General features: G+C 32.0%; 1 non-coding gene across 1 annotated transcript; it reads right to left on the bottom strand.

Moving 5' to 3' along the window:
* Positions 1-8,843: 8,843 nt before the first annotated feature.
* On the bottom strand, positions 8,844-8,916 carry Trnaa-agc (transfer RNA alanine (anticodon AGC)). The gene has a single exon. It is a non-coding gene; the product is annotated as a tRNA-Ala (tRNA).
* Between the last annotated feature and the right edge of the window lie 8,706 nt (positions 8,917-17,622).

Genomic DNA, 17,622 nt, shown 5'->3' with positions numbered 1-17,622 from the left:
CTGTAAATGAATTTATCACTGATATATACGCAGACAAACAGCCTTCCCGTAAAGGAATTTATTAATATTAATTAATAATAATTATTTTTAATCAATAATAAAGAATTTTTTATTTATTTTATTACAATTTATTTATTTAACATTTTATTAATTAAAAAATTATTTTACACTTTTAATGAACAAAGAATTTGGGCAAAGAATGTATTCGTTTTTATATGCATATTAATAGGAAATATTCCAGTAATTTTAATGCAATTCCAAATATAACGTTATGTCTTCATTTCAATACTTGAACCTGATTTTATAAAAATCCACTTACATTTTCAAGGATTCTTCTGAACTGTTTTCTATTTATCGATTATTGCGATGAATAATTGCTAACTTTATAATAAGTCAATGATAAATTATTTCAAAGCTGTTTTCATTTGCCTTAACACAAAATCAAAGGAATAATAAAAAGAACGGAAATAATTATGAAATCACAATGTTATCCTACAAATCAATCAATTCCACAAATGTTATTAAGTTAATTCGAGTTCATTTAACTAACCTAAGCCTTTAGCATTAATAATGAAACATTCGCACTGGGAATAATTGGGGGTGGGAGGTAAAAGTAGAACAACAAAAGGTACTCAAAAAAAAAAAAAAGACTGATTAGGAAATAGGGGTGGAAATAAAAATTTCGAACAATAAGTATGATTCATTCGTAAATAACTAATCCAATCGTGTTCACAGATAGACCCACCGACATATCTAATGCCAACGATGTGTCCCCCCCCCCTGATTCAGAAAGGTTTAAGATGTGCATATTATCAAAATTTATTCTTTGTATTTCTGAATGTAAATGGAGGCTTAAATCATGAAGATAATCTAATAAATGCTGATCTGCCTTTGCCAGTTTTATATATCAGTTGATGTTGATTTACGTTCAAACCGGTAGTAAGATTCTTGACGAATTATCACATGAAAGCATCGACATTATCCAGAGAGTAATTGGTAAATCAGTTAAGTAAACAGGGTCCGAGAGCATGATAAATAATGCTGCTTGCGGAAGCCTTAAATTTTTTCTTTATATACATCATTTCTATTCAAACTGTGTACATTTTTATCATTTCTGACAAGAAAACACCCAAACAATGACCTGGGCAAGAAAAAGCCCCGCATGTCATGAAAAAAAAAAAAAAAAAGATACCAGATTACACCCTCATGTCCTTATCAAGACGGCATTCCGAACGGATCCGGGGAACGCGGTCATACACAGCTGTCATCCGGCATGCTGGATCGCAGAGAAAGCCTGCGTTGACTTCTGTTGTCTGAAGGGAGCTTCTACAGTCAACTAACTCTCTAAGCATGTTTAATAACATTTTATACCATAAGAATTCGTCATAAATATTCTCTAATTGATTTGTATAATACAATTTGACGCATGTCCATATAGTTAATTTCCCAGTACAGTAAAGAGGCTAAAGAATGCGTTTTAAGTTTCAGGACTCCTGACTCCAGATCTCAAGAATCACGTCCGGGTCACCAGTTGTAGCTAATAAAAGTTAAAACTACTGACTTTCCTTTTGTAGCAAAAAGCATTTAATGAAATTATAACAAGCAACAGAAGCCCTACAACAAACACAGAACATATACTACATAGGTACTGAACGAACATTATACAAAATCTGAAGTTACAGACAAAAAGTGAACAATTTATAACAGAAGGACAGATGCAGCTTTCCGCAGCAATTGCTGTATTTTTCCAGAAAATAAGTCTCTATGCAGACGATACTGCAATTCTCTCCCAAGGCAAAAACCCTCAGCAAGCAATCATCCCCCTACAAAATTACATTAATAATCTCGAAAATTGGCTAACCCGCTGGAAAATAAAATTCAACGTGGACAAAACAGAGGCAATCTTATTCTTCAAGAAAAATAATAACTGGCCCAAAATCCAAATATACAACACTGAAATCAGCTGGCAAAACGAGGTCAAATACCTGGGAATAACACTAGATAAAAACTTAAATTACAAAACGCACATAACTAAAACAAGAGAAAAATTTAATTTGGCTTTCAGAATCCAATACCCGCTAATTTGCAGAAATTCAGGTCTCTCAATAAACAATAAAGTCCTCATTTACCTAGCATATCCAATACTTACTTATGCATGTCCGATCTTTGCTGCTACGGCGAAAACTAACCTACAAAAAATAGTCGCACTGGAAAACAAAACATTAAGGATGATAGTCAGGGCCAGATGGTTCATCAGAAATGCGGAAATCATTAAAGCTCTGAACATCCCCCCAATCAAACAATTCATCCTCAAACAAGCCCAAAACTTCTATGGAAACATCATAAATATAGACAACCCCACCCTAAGTAATCTACCGACATATGATATAAACGACACCTGCAACAAACGCAGACCTCGCTGTGCCCTTGCAATTTAAATTGCAGACAAATAATACATAACCCTTTTTTTTTTCTTTTTTCCACACACAAGAAAACAATACTTCCAAACTAAAATAAACCATGTATGATGCACTGTAATTACTAAGGTCAGTTTCATATCACTCCAAAGTTAACCATTTTTAGATTTACGGATGGTGGGGCCTGCGGTCCCAATGAGCCGTAATCCCTCTCAACAGAGAAGAGCTTTTCCTTCGTTCCTTTCTGTGTCGTTCTGTGTTATGTGTGTGCTCCTGCTTGTACATAATGCCTGTATCTCCAAGATGAAATAAAACGGCGTCAAGAAATCGAAAGTCTGTCACTACCTTTGAAACTGCATTCTGCTTCACACAAAATAATGCTTATATATATATATATATATATATATATATATATATATATATACAGAGAGAGAGAGAGAGAGAGAGAGAGAGAAACTGAGTCGAAAGAAATTCTGCTGTTTAATAATCAAATGTTAAGAAAAAAAAATTCTAAAAGTAGTAATAATTTTTTCCCCGAATTATAAAATTCAGTAAAGATTTTTCTCGTTTATAAAACAGTAATATAATGAATATATTTTTGAAAAAAAATCGAAACTTTTAAAAACTGCAAACTCTTGTAAATACCATTTTTTATTAATAAAAATTTGAAATTAAATCAAAAATAACTTTCTAGTCATTTTATGTGAATGAAATTCATTTTCCCATCTTTGTTTGGCTTAATATAAATGCAGGTGGAAGATAAAGCAATACGTCATACCTCTGACCATCATCTAAATTAAAAAAAAAAAAAAACATAATAAAAAATGTTAACATCGAAAATTTTGTTGTATTAAACTATGTAATAAATGCAAAACTTAGCAGCTTCAAGATCAACACTTGCAAGATAATTGTGAACATACATGTCAGGCCAGTAAACATTAATATGAAAATCGATCAAAAGTGCAGCATTATCTGCTATTGCCACTCTTCGTAAAATACTCATTTAATAAGCAGTTTTCTATAAAATAGCAAGCAACGATATATATCATGTATGATTATAATAATAAAAACAAAATGAAATACGCGAAGAATTTAAGAGTGCATAAAAGAGCTGCAAAGAAAGAGAGAGAGAGAGAATGAAAGAAAGGAATTTCAAGTTACTTAAAAATGAATTGTTTGCAACTCTACTTTATTAAAAGCGAAAAAGAAGGGGAAAATCTATAAGAAATGCACACAATAATATTGTAATTTTAAGAAATAAAATAATTTTGTGAATTATATGAGCATACGTGATAAAAAAAATCAGCTAATTTTACGTTATCTGTCTTTAGTGATTTATCCAGATTATATTCAGTTTAAGATTACCATCACAAAAATTAACCCTATGAGACCTCATTCCATGATTCATGAGCATACTCACAAAAAGAGGCGAGGGCAACACCCCCTCATGAAAGCCACTCAAAAATTGCATTTTGAGCCACCGGTATGTTTAACCTCTTGAAAAGATGACGGGCGCACGCGAAGGACACAGAGGCATCCGTTGGCAGGCAGACACGGGGGCCGCTCGTGACATCCGGGGCCCGCATCGCATATCAACCCCAAAAGGCGTCAAACGACACGCTCCCTAATCGTTTGCAGCTGCCCCCTATCATGCAGTACATCACCTGGCAGCGGCGTGATCGACCGATGCTGCATTACTCGAAGGCTCTTCTATTGTTTTCCGCGTAATGGCAAGCTGTGAAGGGGATATGCCAAGGGGGTCAGTAATCATGAAAACCATTCTTTAACTCCCCTCCCCAATTTTTTCGAGAAATGAAGGGCATGGCATGTAAACGAATTAAGCATGAACTTGAACTCAGATACTGTAATGGTAAAGATCAGAGGATAAAATGGAATTCGAGCAGATGTTTTCTAAAAAATCTACACGTTTCACTTCGAACACTTTTCGTACAACGATGGCTGTGATAGAATTCTAAGTAAACCATGTTTTAAATGTTCCGTAAAAGGTATTTTCCATCTTATAATTATTGAGAAAAGTATTTAAGGATACTCGTTAGAGTATTGTATAAAAAGCAGTATAATCTTCAATCAGCAAACTTGGATTTATCTATGTCTTCTTCTATTTAACAAAAACTTTAGCAGAAATATTACTTTAAACGATATTTACATCTTATTTAATTGCTATATTACAAAGGATAATTTTTATTGAATGAAGTTTTCCCTCTAATGCTTTTTCTTGCAAACTTATAGTTTTTTTTTCAACATTCCCGACTTTTTATTTATCAAAGTAACAATAGAATTTGCAAAATTCGGTGCCACGTTCTCTTATTCCATAACCAAAGGTATATAGCTGTCTAATTTTCTGCTTACTGGATTCACTGTGATTGCTACGTCTTCCAAAGGAAGATTACAACTTTAAAAAACGTTACAGATTATGTATTTTAATCCCTTCAAAGCACTTACATAAGCACTTACATTTACCCCAAATTGCTTGACTTTTGTCCTGTCAATAATATATCATCCCAGCTATTCTGAAACTTTTTTTTAATTCATCAAACCAGCATATAAATGAAACAAGAGAGATATAAATTCTTTTAAATTTTGAAAGATTCTTTTTTTAATTTTCTCTTAGAATAAATACCTGGCCAATAATTAGTGATCATTATAAAAAATTGAGAAATTTGTTATTGTTGCATAATGACAGAACTAAATTAAGGACAAACATAAGATCACCTGAAAAGTGTATCAAATAATATTTAATAAAGCGACTATTCGAAAAATGCCATACAGAAACATACCTGAAGCACATACCATATAAAAGTATACCCGAGATACGACGATAACAAAAGTTCCTCAAATTACGCAAAATTTAGTAAGTCTAAACTGCCATGGAATCTCACATATCTGATTCAATCCATGAACCAAGGACTCATAAAAAAAGGCGAATTTCAGACGATCAAATGACCTTGGAGTATCTAAATATTATTTGAAGTTGAAATCTGACGTACATGGGAATAGGTTGTCCCTTATGATATTTTTCTCAAAAAACTAGCCTTTGCATCTGTCATTTTGTAGCTTGCTTGAAGGTAAATCAGAAAATCTTCCAGCAGCTACCACGACCATCACGAGCAGTTCGTTATTAAATCGTGTATTATTATTCTTAATTAATTCTTGAATAATGTTGCTTACGAACACAGCCAAAAGATAGGACCATAATCTTATTTCTTCATCTAAATCTCTTCAATTATAAAATGTTACATAGGTTTTGCAACATTCGGCTTCGAGAATAGAAAATAGATTATTCGAGACTTGATTTCACCCAAAATCCTTTTGTTTATGGATCTGATATATATGAAATCTTTAGGGAGAAACTCCCTAGTGTTGAGTAAGAAAGTGGAGAAGTATGCTGGTTCAGAAATCATCCTCGTCTCGTCATCTGTGCCCATAATTCAAAGAGACCAAAATAGTTCTCTTTTAGACTTAAAATAAAGTACTCACCTGTTTGAATGAATTAACTTCCGTCATGAAATGCCATGTCTTAATTCACTTGTCCAACGGTAGGCAATTAATATCTTTTAATCATCAGAGAATTGTGATATCTTTTAAAATATTCATGAATATAATTTTATTCGGAACTTCGATACTTTATTTCAATGTTCATAGGAAAGAAGATATTTGAAACTAAAAATATATTTAATCAAGGTTATCACCTTTCATAAAGCTCGTTACGAATTTAAAAATAAATAAATAAACCATATCTTTCTTGCCCTGAAAACAGTTTTAGCCTTGCCTGTATTGGCTCATAAATCTTCCTTGAATTTTAAAAATAGATGTTAAAGAAGATTGCAAACATTGCTGAAGTACAAAGTGGAACTAAGCACTGTTGTTGTTCGATAAGAGACAACAACAAAATAAAAGTTGTTTTTTCTTTCCCCCAGGAACTGAGTCATCGATGAGTCACACCTTCGCCGCAACTCGATAACACCAAAAAAAAGTAGAACTCGAAAAGCAAAGTCAATACCGAATTATCGCGCCGATTATGAGCTATCGGTAGTCATTTCCGACTCGCTGTTATTCCACTTTTTAATTTTTTTTTTTTTTTTTTTTTTCGTTTTGCGGTCGAGGGATGGATGAGTCAGCGGGCATTCCTCAACTTCCGACCGAGCGAAGATTCACTGACCTCTCACCCGACACAGAGAACAGGCCCGTACCAGACCGGGCAGGTAAGATTTCATCGGACGATGAGGATATCGTTCGTCAATCAGAGCTGAGGAAAACAGAGAAGCATTCATTGTAGGAGGCTGATATATAGTCGCTGTGACGTGTAATACTTTTATTGATTTTTATTGTTGTTGAGAAATTAGAAACCAGCTTTTGACGTAGCAACTGTAAACAGATTAGGTAAGCAATATCTACATTAAAGCGTTGTGAGGTGGGAATTTAATTTAAATAAAAAATTAAAAAAATCCTCTGCAAGCTGGAAGACAAAGTAGATCTTTTGCATCTAAGTTACTATCGGGCACGTCCACTCTCTGCGCGACACAAAAGCAGAAATGTTGAAGAAGCAAGAAAAATATATCCCTCGTCTTTATAACATGAGATATTGGCAGGGAAAATATTTTTTCATAGTGCTAATATATTATTAAGATTCTCATAGGGATTTCCGACGCATGTCAATCACAAGTAAGGGAAACACAGGGATCTTTTAAAAAGAATGTGTTTACCGGACATTTTTCTATCCCTTCTCGCGGAGCGTGGGAATGTGAAGTTTTTAGACGATTCAGCAATTTTATAACGCTTCTCTTGAATTAATTAAGTAGAGAAAATGGAATTGGATCAGGAAATAAGGGAATATTTTAGAATGAAGTTACTATGGGCTAAATTAAGATAAAACTTTGGGAATTAATTTGGATTTAGGACCATGATTGGGAAAGAAATGAAGTTTTCTCGAAGTCTTGTGATAAGAACCATTGCAATAGATGCAATAGATAGTCTTCCCATACAAATCTATCTAAAAATATAGATCGGAGGAAATTAATAATAAGTTTTTGAAATGATCTAAATTTCATTTAAACTTTTAGCATATAATAGATTAAAACGCAAATTTCAAAATAAACAGGCAGCTTCATCGACAGATAGCTCTGATAAGGCTAAGGTTCGAAAGGAAAATGGTCATTTTTGGTGGCATGGTCAAGGGCCGATTTTCGACTTTTGATATTTTTACATCAATTATTGTAATCGATTGTTTTTTAATGATAATAGTATTAAAAAAAACTTTCTACCTTTCATCTTTTTTACTTTCTTGTATAAAAAGTATACAAAGAGGGGGAAAAAAATTCTAATTCGAAATTTTCACGTATTTGTAAGTTTCTAATCTTCTTAAATCTCAAAAACCACATTTTGGAATTATGTTTATCTACCTGATCATTTGTTTTTTTATCCGTGACCACAACTGAAGAACGCTTTCAGCTAAATGGCTGATATTTGGTTTATGATATGTACTCCAAATTCACAGATTTATATCAACTTTTAAACTAAATCCATTCAGAGGAAGAATATTTCTATGGATATTCGAATAAAGACTAAAACGATAATTATAAGGCGATGGATATTTTTTTGACATTTAACATCTGAAGGGTGTATCCAATTTAGAACCGGAATTCACCATCCGCTGGTTGTACTTTCGCATGAATTTAAACGCGATAACTCAAAAACCAGTGACTTAAATATATGAAATTTAGTATATCAGTTTTTGATTATAATTGTATTTTGTATCAAATTTTGATTTGAAAGGTCTAGGAAATAAATTTCCAAAATATATTCAGCATTAACCTAATACCGCATTTTTGATTTTCATCTTCAACCCAATCCCGGTTAATCTTTAAAAAGATCCCATTCTATTAAACTCTTTCATAACAATTGTTTACTAATGGCATGTGATTAATGAGGCGCAAGTATATTTTTTAGAAAGTATACGAGAAATGTTTGGGGAGACGATACCTGTTGGTTTTATCCTATATTCTCCTGCCCATGCTGTCTTGGTGTTTAAATTTAATAAAACTCCGATTATTTCTTATTAACTAATTCTTATTAAACTGAGGATATCTTTAATTACATGAGAAACAAAGATGAAAAATAAATCACTGTAATAATAGGGTGGAAATTGCTACTATTCTAATGATCTCTGGTGGGAATAACATGAGTTGCGCCATGTGCATAATATAATTTATCGTTCCCTTTAACCATTAATTATATAGCAATGAACACGGATGCACAGATTCAAAATTTTGTTTCATTTTCTATTTATATTTTGCTCTTTAAAAAAAACGACAATCCTGTGCTTTCATTCTGTGATATACTGAGCATTTGCACTTCTCTTTCTAGACTATTATATTGCATCATATTAAACAATAAAAAAAAAGTAAATGGAGGCGCCGGGTATCGATCCCGGTACCTCTCGCATGCTAAGCGAGCGCTCTACCATCTGAGCTACGCCCCCTGCGGTTGAGTGTCATGTCTGTAGCCATTTGAAGAACCAGTGACCTACTTGCATAAATCCGACATTAAACCGGTCTGTGGAATCTTTTACATAAATATGTGCAATGCTTTTATTATTCGTATTATTGTTTGTTAAAGAGCAAGATTTCAGAAATTATTATTTGCTTTATTTGATGCTTGAACACATAAAACTGATGGTTTCTTCCTGAAAATTCTCTTTATTAGACTACAGTTTCCTAATTCATTTTTAGTGTCCATCGGATTCTTCATTTCCAATTCTTTTGATATCATAGCCTTGTGTCACAAGCGCAGTTTTGGAATAGGATTTGAAAATAAATTTTCAAAATATCTGAACACATGTTTTTCAGCAATAGTTTTTACCTTCACCTTTTGTTTTATTCAATGATGAATATTTAACGAAAACATCATTTGCAATTTTAAATGTTTATTACTACAGAGAAAATATTTTGAACTATGGCTAATTATTTTCAGATTGAGTAAGGCAGAAAAAGTGGGAAATGGAATGAAATTAATTATTCCTACTTAAACAGACATTAATGTAGTAAAAGTTAGAGAATTGATGCACCATTTAAAATCAGTCCTGAAAATGGGTGTCTATAGGCAACAAATTTATTATTATTATTCTATTTATTTTTCATTATTTATTCATTTATTTTTACTTTTTTGCATATGAAGTAAACAGAAAAAGTATTGTAATCGTTTAAAAAATTCGAACTCGATATTTTGACAAATCTCCAAGTTTCGAAATACCCAGTTTTGAACGCCAAGTTTTAACTGAATCCGAAAAGCACATTTTTTGTATTATGTTTTTCTGTGATCAAAATAATAAGCTAAAACCATAAACCAAGAATGAAATTTGGAATGGATGAAATTCCAACAAAATGGATATAGATTCGAGCATCTTAAAAAGTGTCGCGAACACAAACCAATAATTCGATTTTCTAACAACAAATACAAAGATGATAGAAATTCTTTTCCTTTCTCATCACTTTTCCTGCGTCATAGGCCATGATGACTTTAATTCTTTACAATTCAAATTTTAAATATCATAGCTATCCGGCTTCGTTAGAAAAATAATTCCCCTCGATAAAATGAAGAAATATATACATTGTCGAAGTAGTGGATATTTTCAAAAACTAAAACCTACCAATTTTGATTCTTTCATTTTAGAATTATATTTTCATATTAATGTGATCAATTATCAGCGAATAATGGAATAAGTTTCATTAATTTTGAAAGAATTAAACCTACGTTTATCTTAATATTTGTTTATTTAGAAAAATATATGTGTTCCTATTATACTATATAAAGGATTTAATTTTTATAAAAATTAAATTAAATTTTATAAAATATTTATTTTATGTTATTTCAATATTTTCAGCAATATTTTCATTTTTGGATTTCCTTTTCCTGAAATATTTTTTCAAAATGATATCGATATTTCATAACAAACATTTATGAAGTACTAGCCTTTACTAACAGGTTAGAAAATGTAAAGGAAATAGGTTTCATTAATAAATGGGTGTAATTATATGGGCGGACTGAGAAATGAGCATTTATATAACTCCAACCTATCTGGTATTTTTGTCATCCGGCTTGTCCTTCCCCCACGGCTTGATTTTTGGGAACCTACGGTATTTTTTTAAACAAATTCCTTGATAATAACTAATTATAATTTAATATAATTATTAGCCGATGCGGATAATAGATAAAATGTCCAAGGAGATAAATCATTCTTGACAATGTTAATCTTAAAATGTGACTTCATTATTATTTTCGATCTTAAGAAAAGTCTTTTTGCAAATGCAATGGTATTTGGTAAGACCGATATTATTTTCAGTTCAGAAATAAATTTATATTAAATAATTCAAATAAATAATTCAAATAAATTTATATTAAATAATTTCAATAAAATTCTTTGTGAATAAATAGTTCAATTTTTGTATTATTATGATCCGGAAAAAAAAAAAAAAAACTCGATACCGAATTTCGATTTTATTAAATATATCAATTGCAATCAGTATCGCACATTAAAGTCACATTTGAATTCTTATAACATCTGAGGAGATTATCTGAAACTGTCGAAAGCCTGTTTATGAAAATTATCCGAATTTTACTTAAAAGCCGCATGAAATCTAAAATCTAAATTTAAATTTAGAATGTTTTCTAATAATCATTTCATTCATAAATCTAAATTTTGAATTTTTTTCATAAATAATAGTATTTTTTAAAAAAATGACTAGAATTATGTAGACGCGGTGTTAGCAATCTGCAAGCGCAGTAGATAGCTACAAGTTTGGAATGTATCCAAAGGACGTGATAATATTAAAATGAATGTATAATCGTATTTAAAAATAAATAAATGAAAGGGAAATCCAATGAAAGAGAAATCCAATAATTTTCTTTTTGCAAAATTAAGCAGAGGCATGAGACATGCGTTTCCACGGGTCCCATCCTCTTTGGATCGGTCCTGGATTATATCCTAAATACAAGTTTGGGATTGTTGCAAATACAAAATAATTTCGCTTTTTATGTACTTAAGCCTTTAAATATAAAGAAGGGGGAAAAAAAATGCCGTGACCTCGGCGCCATACACCCACTCAAGTCAATGTCTATCAAATCTGGATCTTTGTCTGAAACCGATATTTTGTTTTACCACGGCATCACCGGACTTGAGCTAAGTGCTCAACACTGGCGGAAGTGTATCTCAAGAAAATTGGTTTGGATATTGGAAGATTCGCTCGGGACTCTTTTGGGGCCAGCCCACGCCTGTCCGACCCTACTTCAAAGGCGCCGCAAAAAGCTAGGGTTTCGTCAATAAAAAACGTCAACAAACACACCGCCAAAGACATACCGCCGGGGAGGTCGAACCTTCTGAGATACATTTGAAAGAGCCCGCTTGATTATGACATCACGTAGCTGTCGGTCACGTGACCCATATGATTCACATATTCTCCATGCTAAAAGTGACCCTCGTTTATTATGATTTACGGATTCTAACAAGATTTTTTTCGCCTTTTTGTAATCTTTTCGCAAAGGGTGGTCCACTAATTCTTTTTATACGAAGCAGTTCCCAGAAATTGTTCGAAGTGTGATTAGAACCTAAATGTTATTTTTCCATCTGCGGCTTGACCAGGGTTTTCACGGAATTAACTAATAGCATAACTATTGAAATGTTTTCGAAAAATTAACATATTTTTGAAAAACTCTTAAAGATACTATACATAAAATTCTTGGTCATAGTTGATGGCAATGCCAATGAAATATTTTGAAAATTATGCTGTGAGCAAAACTGGTCTTTTAAAGCCTGATCCTATCGAATGAATTTTGAATTAAAACTGGTTTTAAATGTCATATAAATTTTTAAATTGATAATACAACTTTCGACCACATTAAGCTCCCTAAAAAGCAAAAAATTAACATTAATTAAAATCTAGAAAGTATATTTTGAATACTTTTAGTCATAAAAGAAAATTTGTTACTTCACTTAGACACAAATCACAACAAGGAAGAGAGAGAGAAATAAAAAAAAAAAAAAAAAGATTTTCAAAATTTTTTATTGCTTGTATTTATTACATTAAAATAGATTATGGGATTTTTAAAAATCTCCTGTTGCTTGGAATTATTACGTTAAAAAGGATCATGTGATTTCCGAAATCTCCTATTGCTTGGAATTATTACATTAAAAAAGGTTATGAATATTAATGGCAAAAAAATTTCCCATCCGAAGAAGTAGAGTTATGTTGTATTTCCTTCAACAAGAAGCCGGAATTTTTTTTTCTTTTCTTTTTTCTTTCGAGATGTCCTCTTAATAGTATTAATATTTTTGTTATTGATAAAATTAACACAACGTTTTGGTGATTTAAGAAAATATAATTCAAACATTTCTGATTGTAAAGAATATTTAAAACATTCCTAAGCTTAAGCAGCTTTTCTGGGAAAAATATCTGGTAAAAAAAGTGAGTTCTCCTTTTCCTATCAATGAATTATTAATTTTTCAAAGTTAATTATCTATAATAATGTTTTTTACTCTATTTGCTATTTAATATTTAATTTTGTTATCATTGTATGAAATGTTTTTTTCAATCGAAAATGAATTTGTAAATATGTTTCCTCTTTTTTTTTTCCCACTTTAAATATAAAAACTATTGAAAGCAAAGTAATCAAGCCTATCTAATAAATTCTTCCTGTATTTAATAAAGACATTGAAAATGCATAATAGATAAATTCTACAAATAGTTTTTAAGTAAAATTCACCGTGAAAATATCATTATCATATTGTACTGCTTGCTGCATGCAATTAGAGTCCCAATATTTCCCCCCTTTAATTAATCCATTGATCACTTTGTTTAAAGTGGAAAGTTTTACAAATCGAGTATAAAATTGCTCATGGTTGTCTCCTTGATATTGAGATAAGATTTAAAACAAAATGAGCAATATGAAAATTAAATATGGAATAAAAGAAACCCTTCAGTTCAAAATTATAAAAGTATTTATAATATTATAAAAATTCAAAACCATATATAAATGTATATTTAAGCAATAACTTAATGCGCAAGATTAGAAGAAAATAATATATACTGGAGAGGGGAAAAAATGAAATAGGTTTTTTTTTTTTTTTTTTTTTTTTTTTTTTTAAAAAATATCCCAGACACGGGAGGGTCAAGGCCGATATGCAAGGTCTATTGTTTGATTAATTGACGTTATTATGGTATTGGATTTGTTATGTTTTTGAATTTAAAAGAACCATAATATTTACTCTCGGTGTTAAAAAAATCGCGCATTCGGAACCACAACTATTTCTGGGTACAGTTCCCCGAATTGTTGCACCCCCTCCCAAGCAAATCGTGCATGACCTACCCATTACGAACGAGTTCTTTGGAAGGAAACGCCCGCGTGCGATACGGTCAGATCCCCTCCCTTTCTCCTACTCTACATGTTTTCCAACTCACTCGCTCCTTACCTGCCTCCCACCTGCAGAGCATTCGTAAGTCCATATGTTTGGTGTCGTGTGAGGAGAGGAAAAACTGCCTGAGGAAAACAGGATTAATGTCCTAGAGATTGCATATATTGTTATTTGACATTAAAAAAAAAAGATTTATTTTTGTGAAAGTACAAATTTATTCAGCTTTCCTTAGGCAGTTTTTTTATCTTTCTATGCTAGTATAAATTTCTAAAATTTCTTCTATAAATAAAATATGCAAATATGCACTATAAGATGAAAAAGAGCTGCCCCATTTTTTTTATATAGATTCCTATAGGAAGACTACCTATTGCAATGGTTCTCATGACAAGACTGCGAGAAAATTTCTACAGTTCTTCATCGATCATGGTACCTAGATCCCAAAACCAACCTTTATTCAAAAGTTCATAAATATATGTAATGATATCTTTTAAATTAAACTTATAATTAATTTATCTTAATTTAGCCCATATTAACTGTCCTGGAATTGTCCTTATTTCCTGATCCAATTCCACTTTTTATTGAATTACTTATAAGACGAGCTGTAGAAAACTGTAAATTCAGCAAGTTCTTACGCTCTGAGCAAAGTGATAAAAATCTTTAATATTTGCAACATTCCTTTAAAGATAACTAACTTTTTCTTTCCAAAGACTACAAGTATCAAATATATACCTATCAAAATTTTATAGTAAAATGAACCAAGATGTGTGCGATGTAGACTGACGTATTTTTTACCCCTTATTTTTTGTACTTAAATTATGCTTTATATATATATATATATATATATATATATCGTTATATATATATATATATAACGATTTGTCCATGTTCTTTTGTGAACTATTGTTTGACAACGGATTGTAAAACCCTCCGCGCTTTTGCGCATGCGTTAGGATTGGTTTAATTCGTCAAAATAGGGGTGAGGGGAAAGGCGAAAGGATGGGATGTTTACATTTAACGATAAAATAAACTCGGATTATTCCCAGACTGAATTAAAATAATACGGTCAGAAACGACAGTATATTCACATGAAAAAAAAAATGGAACAAAAAAGGATCTAATAAGGTGAAAATCATGGTCAAAGAATGACGAAGAATTCCGGAAATGCGCTCATCCTTCCGCGTCTCTCCCCTTAATGAGATAGAATCGTCGAAAATTGATCGTCTGAGAATACTGAAACGAACAGTAGAGGAATTTTTATGTGGATTTTAACTGGTTTGAAATATGTTGTTACGATTCTGAAAATCTCGGACGAGTTCGTAAACGGCCCATCTAGCTCAAGGGGTTGAAAAGAGTGTGTAGTTGAAATTTTCATTTCGCTATAACTTTCTTAATATTGAATTTAGACAAATAAATTATATTAAGCAAATTAGAGCCTCGTTAAGACGAACAACTTTTGTGCTTAAAGTTTTTTGATGATTGCAGTATTTTAGAAGTTAGGAGCTGAAAAGTGATTTTCGCGCCCTAATTTTGATTATTTCTTACATCAACAATTTATGTTGCCAGATAGTAACTCAGATGTGATGGGATTTATCTTTGCTTTTCAGCTTGCCGAGTGTATTGTTTTTTTTTTTTTTTCCCCTTCTTTCTAGTTCATTTTTTCAGACATTATTTATAAAAGTTTTCTCGTAGGAATTATATTAAGTTAATATAAAAATAATTATGATTTTCAGATACATACAATGTAGCTACCTTTTTGAATTATTTGTGTCGGCTTCTTTCATTTAATACTAGTTATCTGATACTTCAGTTTTTGTGTGTATTTTTATTTGTTTCTAAAGCATAATGCTAAAAATTAGTATTATTCTGAAATTATTTAAGAATTATTATTCTCCAAGACAATAGAAAGGGCCGCGATACCCTGGTGGTGAGGTCTCGGCTTCGGAACCGGAGGGTTTCAGGTTCGAGACCCGATTCCACTGAAGAACCGTCTGGTGCATGTTAAACGTCCTAGCCAAGCGTCCTCCCGCTGGTGTGGTGTGGTGTGGTGTGGTGTGGAGAGGGGGGTGCCAGTTCCGGTGTCGTCCTCATCATCTGACCGCGGTTCAAAATTACGAGGTCCGTCCCAAAATAGCCTTCGGCGTCTCTCCCCTTAATGAGATAGAATCGTCGAAAATTGATCGTCTGAGAATACTGAAACGAACAGTAGAGGAATTTTTATGTGGATTTTAACTGGTTTGGAATATGTTGTTACGATTCTGAAAATCTCGGACGAGTTCGTAAACGGCCCATCTAGCTCAAGGGGTTGAAAAGGGTGTGTAGTTGAAATTTTCATTTCGCTATAACTTTCTTAATATTAAATATAGACAAATAAATTATATTAAGCAAATTAGCGCCTCGTTAAGACGGACAACTTTTGTGCTTAAAGTTTTTAGATGATTGCAGTATTTTAGAAGTTAGGGGCTGAAAAGTGATTTTTGCGCCCTAATTTTGATTATTTCTTACATCAACAATTTATGTTGCCAGATAGTAACTCAGATGTGATGGAATTTATCTTTGCCTTTCAGCTTGCCGAGTGTATTGTTTTTTGTTTTTTTTTTGTTTTTTGTTTTTCCCTTCTTTCTAGTTCATTTTTTCAGACATTATTTATAAAAGTTTTCTCGTAGGAATTATATTAAGTTAATATAAAAATAATTATGATTTTCAGATACATACAATGTAGCTACCTTTTTGAATTATTTGTGTCGGCTTCTTTCATTTAATGCTAGTTATCTGATATTTCAGTTTTTGTGTGTATTTTTATTTGTTTCTAAAGTATAATGCTAAAAATTAGCATTATTCTGAAATTATTTAAGAATTATTATTCTCCAAGACGATAGAAAGAGCCGAGGTGGCCTGGTGGTGAGGTCTCGGCTTCGGGACCGGAGGGTTTCAGGTTCGAGACCCGATTCCACTGAAGAACCGTCGTGTAAGCGGGTCTGGTGCATGTTAAACGTCCTAGCCAAACGTCCTCCCTGTGGTGTGGAGAGGGGACTGCCAACTGAGGTGTCGTCCTCGTCATCTGACCGCGGTTCTTCCCAAAATAGCCTTAGTGTTGCTTTAAAACGGGACGTTAATATAACTAAAACCAAACCAAGACTATAGAAAATGATGCACATCTTTAAAGATACATCAAAAATTATTTTAGTTCATTTGTGAAGTGATACCATATCTATCAATAACCCAAAATTGTCTCCATCAAATAATCATTTATTTGTGTTTAAAAAGAAACAATTTAGAAACAATATAGGTCACAGTGATTTTCTTATTAATGGCTAGAATTTATTTCTATAAATATGGAATGATGAATTTGATTTTAAAAAATGTCAAATTATTATCAGAAAAAAAGGGGAAAAATACATAGGTGATAAAAATTTATTCATTGTTTCAAAATCAGTGCTTTAGTTAATAGGGATATAAGCGAAGTTATTTTTCCACCAACCCAATAATTGAGATTTCAAAAGGATCATCCTGCACAAATCTATGAATTTGAAATCCTACGTTTCCCCCCGAAAATTATTCAAAGAGGAGGGCTCAGGTCAACTACCTCACTCTGTTTAAAATAGAAACAACAAATTAATATAGCGAGGGCTATAAGAAGATCGAATCTTTTGCATTCCACAAAGGGTCTTCAAATCTCTGTTAACTTCCATTTTATATTCTTAAATTTATTTTTTTAGGATTTATTCAAGATATGCAATTTCTCGTCTATTAGTACTTATTTCTCACTTCAGATTAATAAAT

This window comes from Argiope bruennichi, chromosome 10 (assembly GCF_947563725.1).
Source record: "Argiope bruennichi chromosome 10, qqArgBrue1.1, whole genome shotgun sequence".
Lineage (NCBI taxonomy): Eukaryota > Metazoa > Arthropoda > Arachnida > Araneae > Araneidae > Argiope > Argiope bruennichi.
The sequence above is the reverse complement of the archived record's forward strand: the minus strand, read 5'-3'. Positions and strand labels throughout refer to the sequence as shown.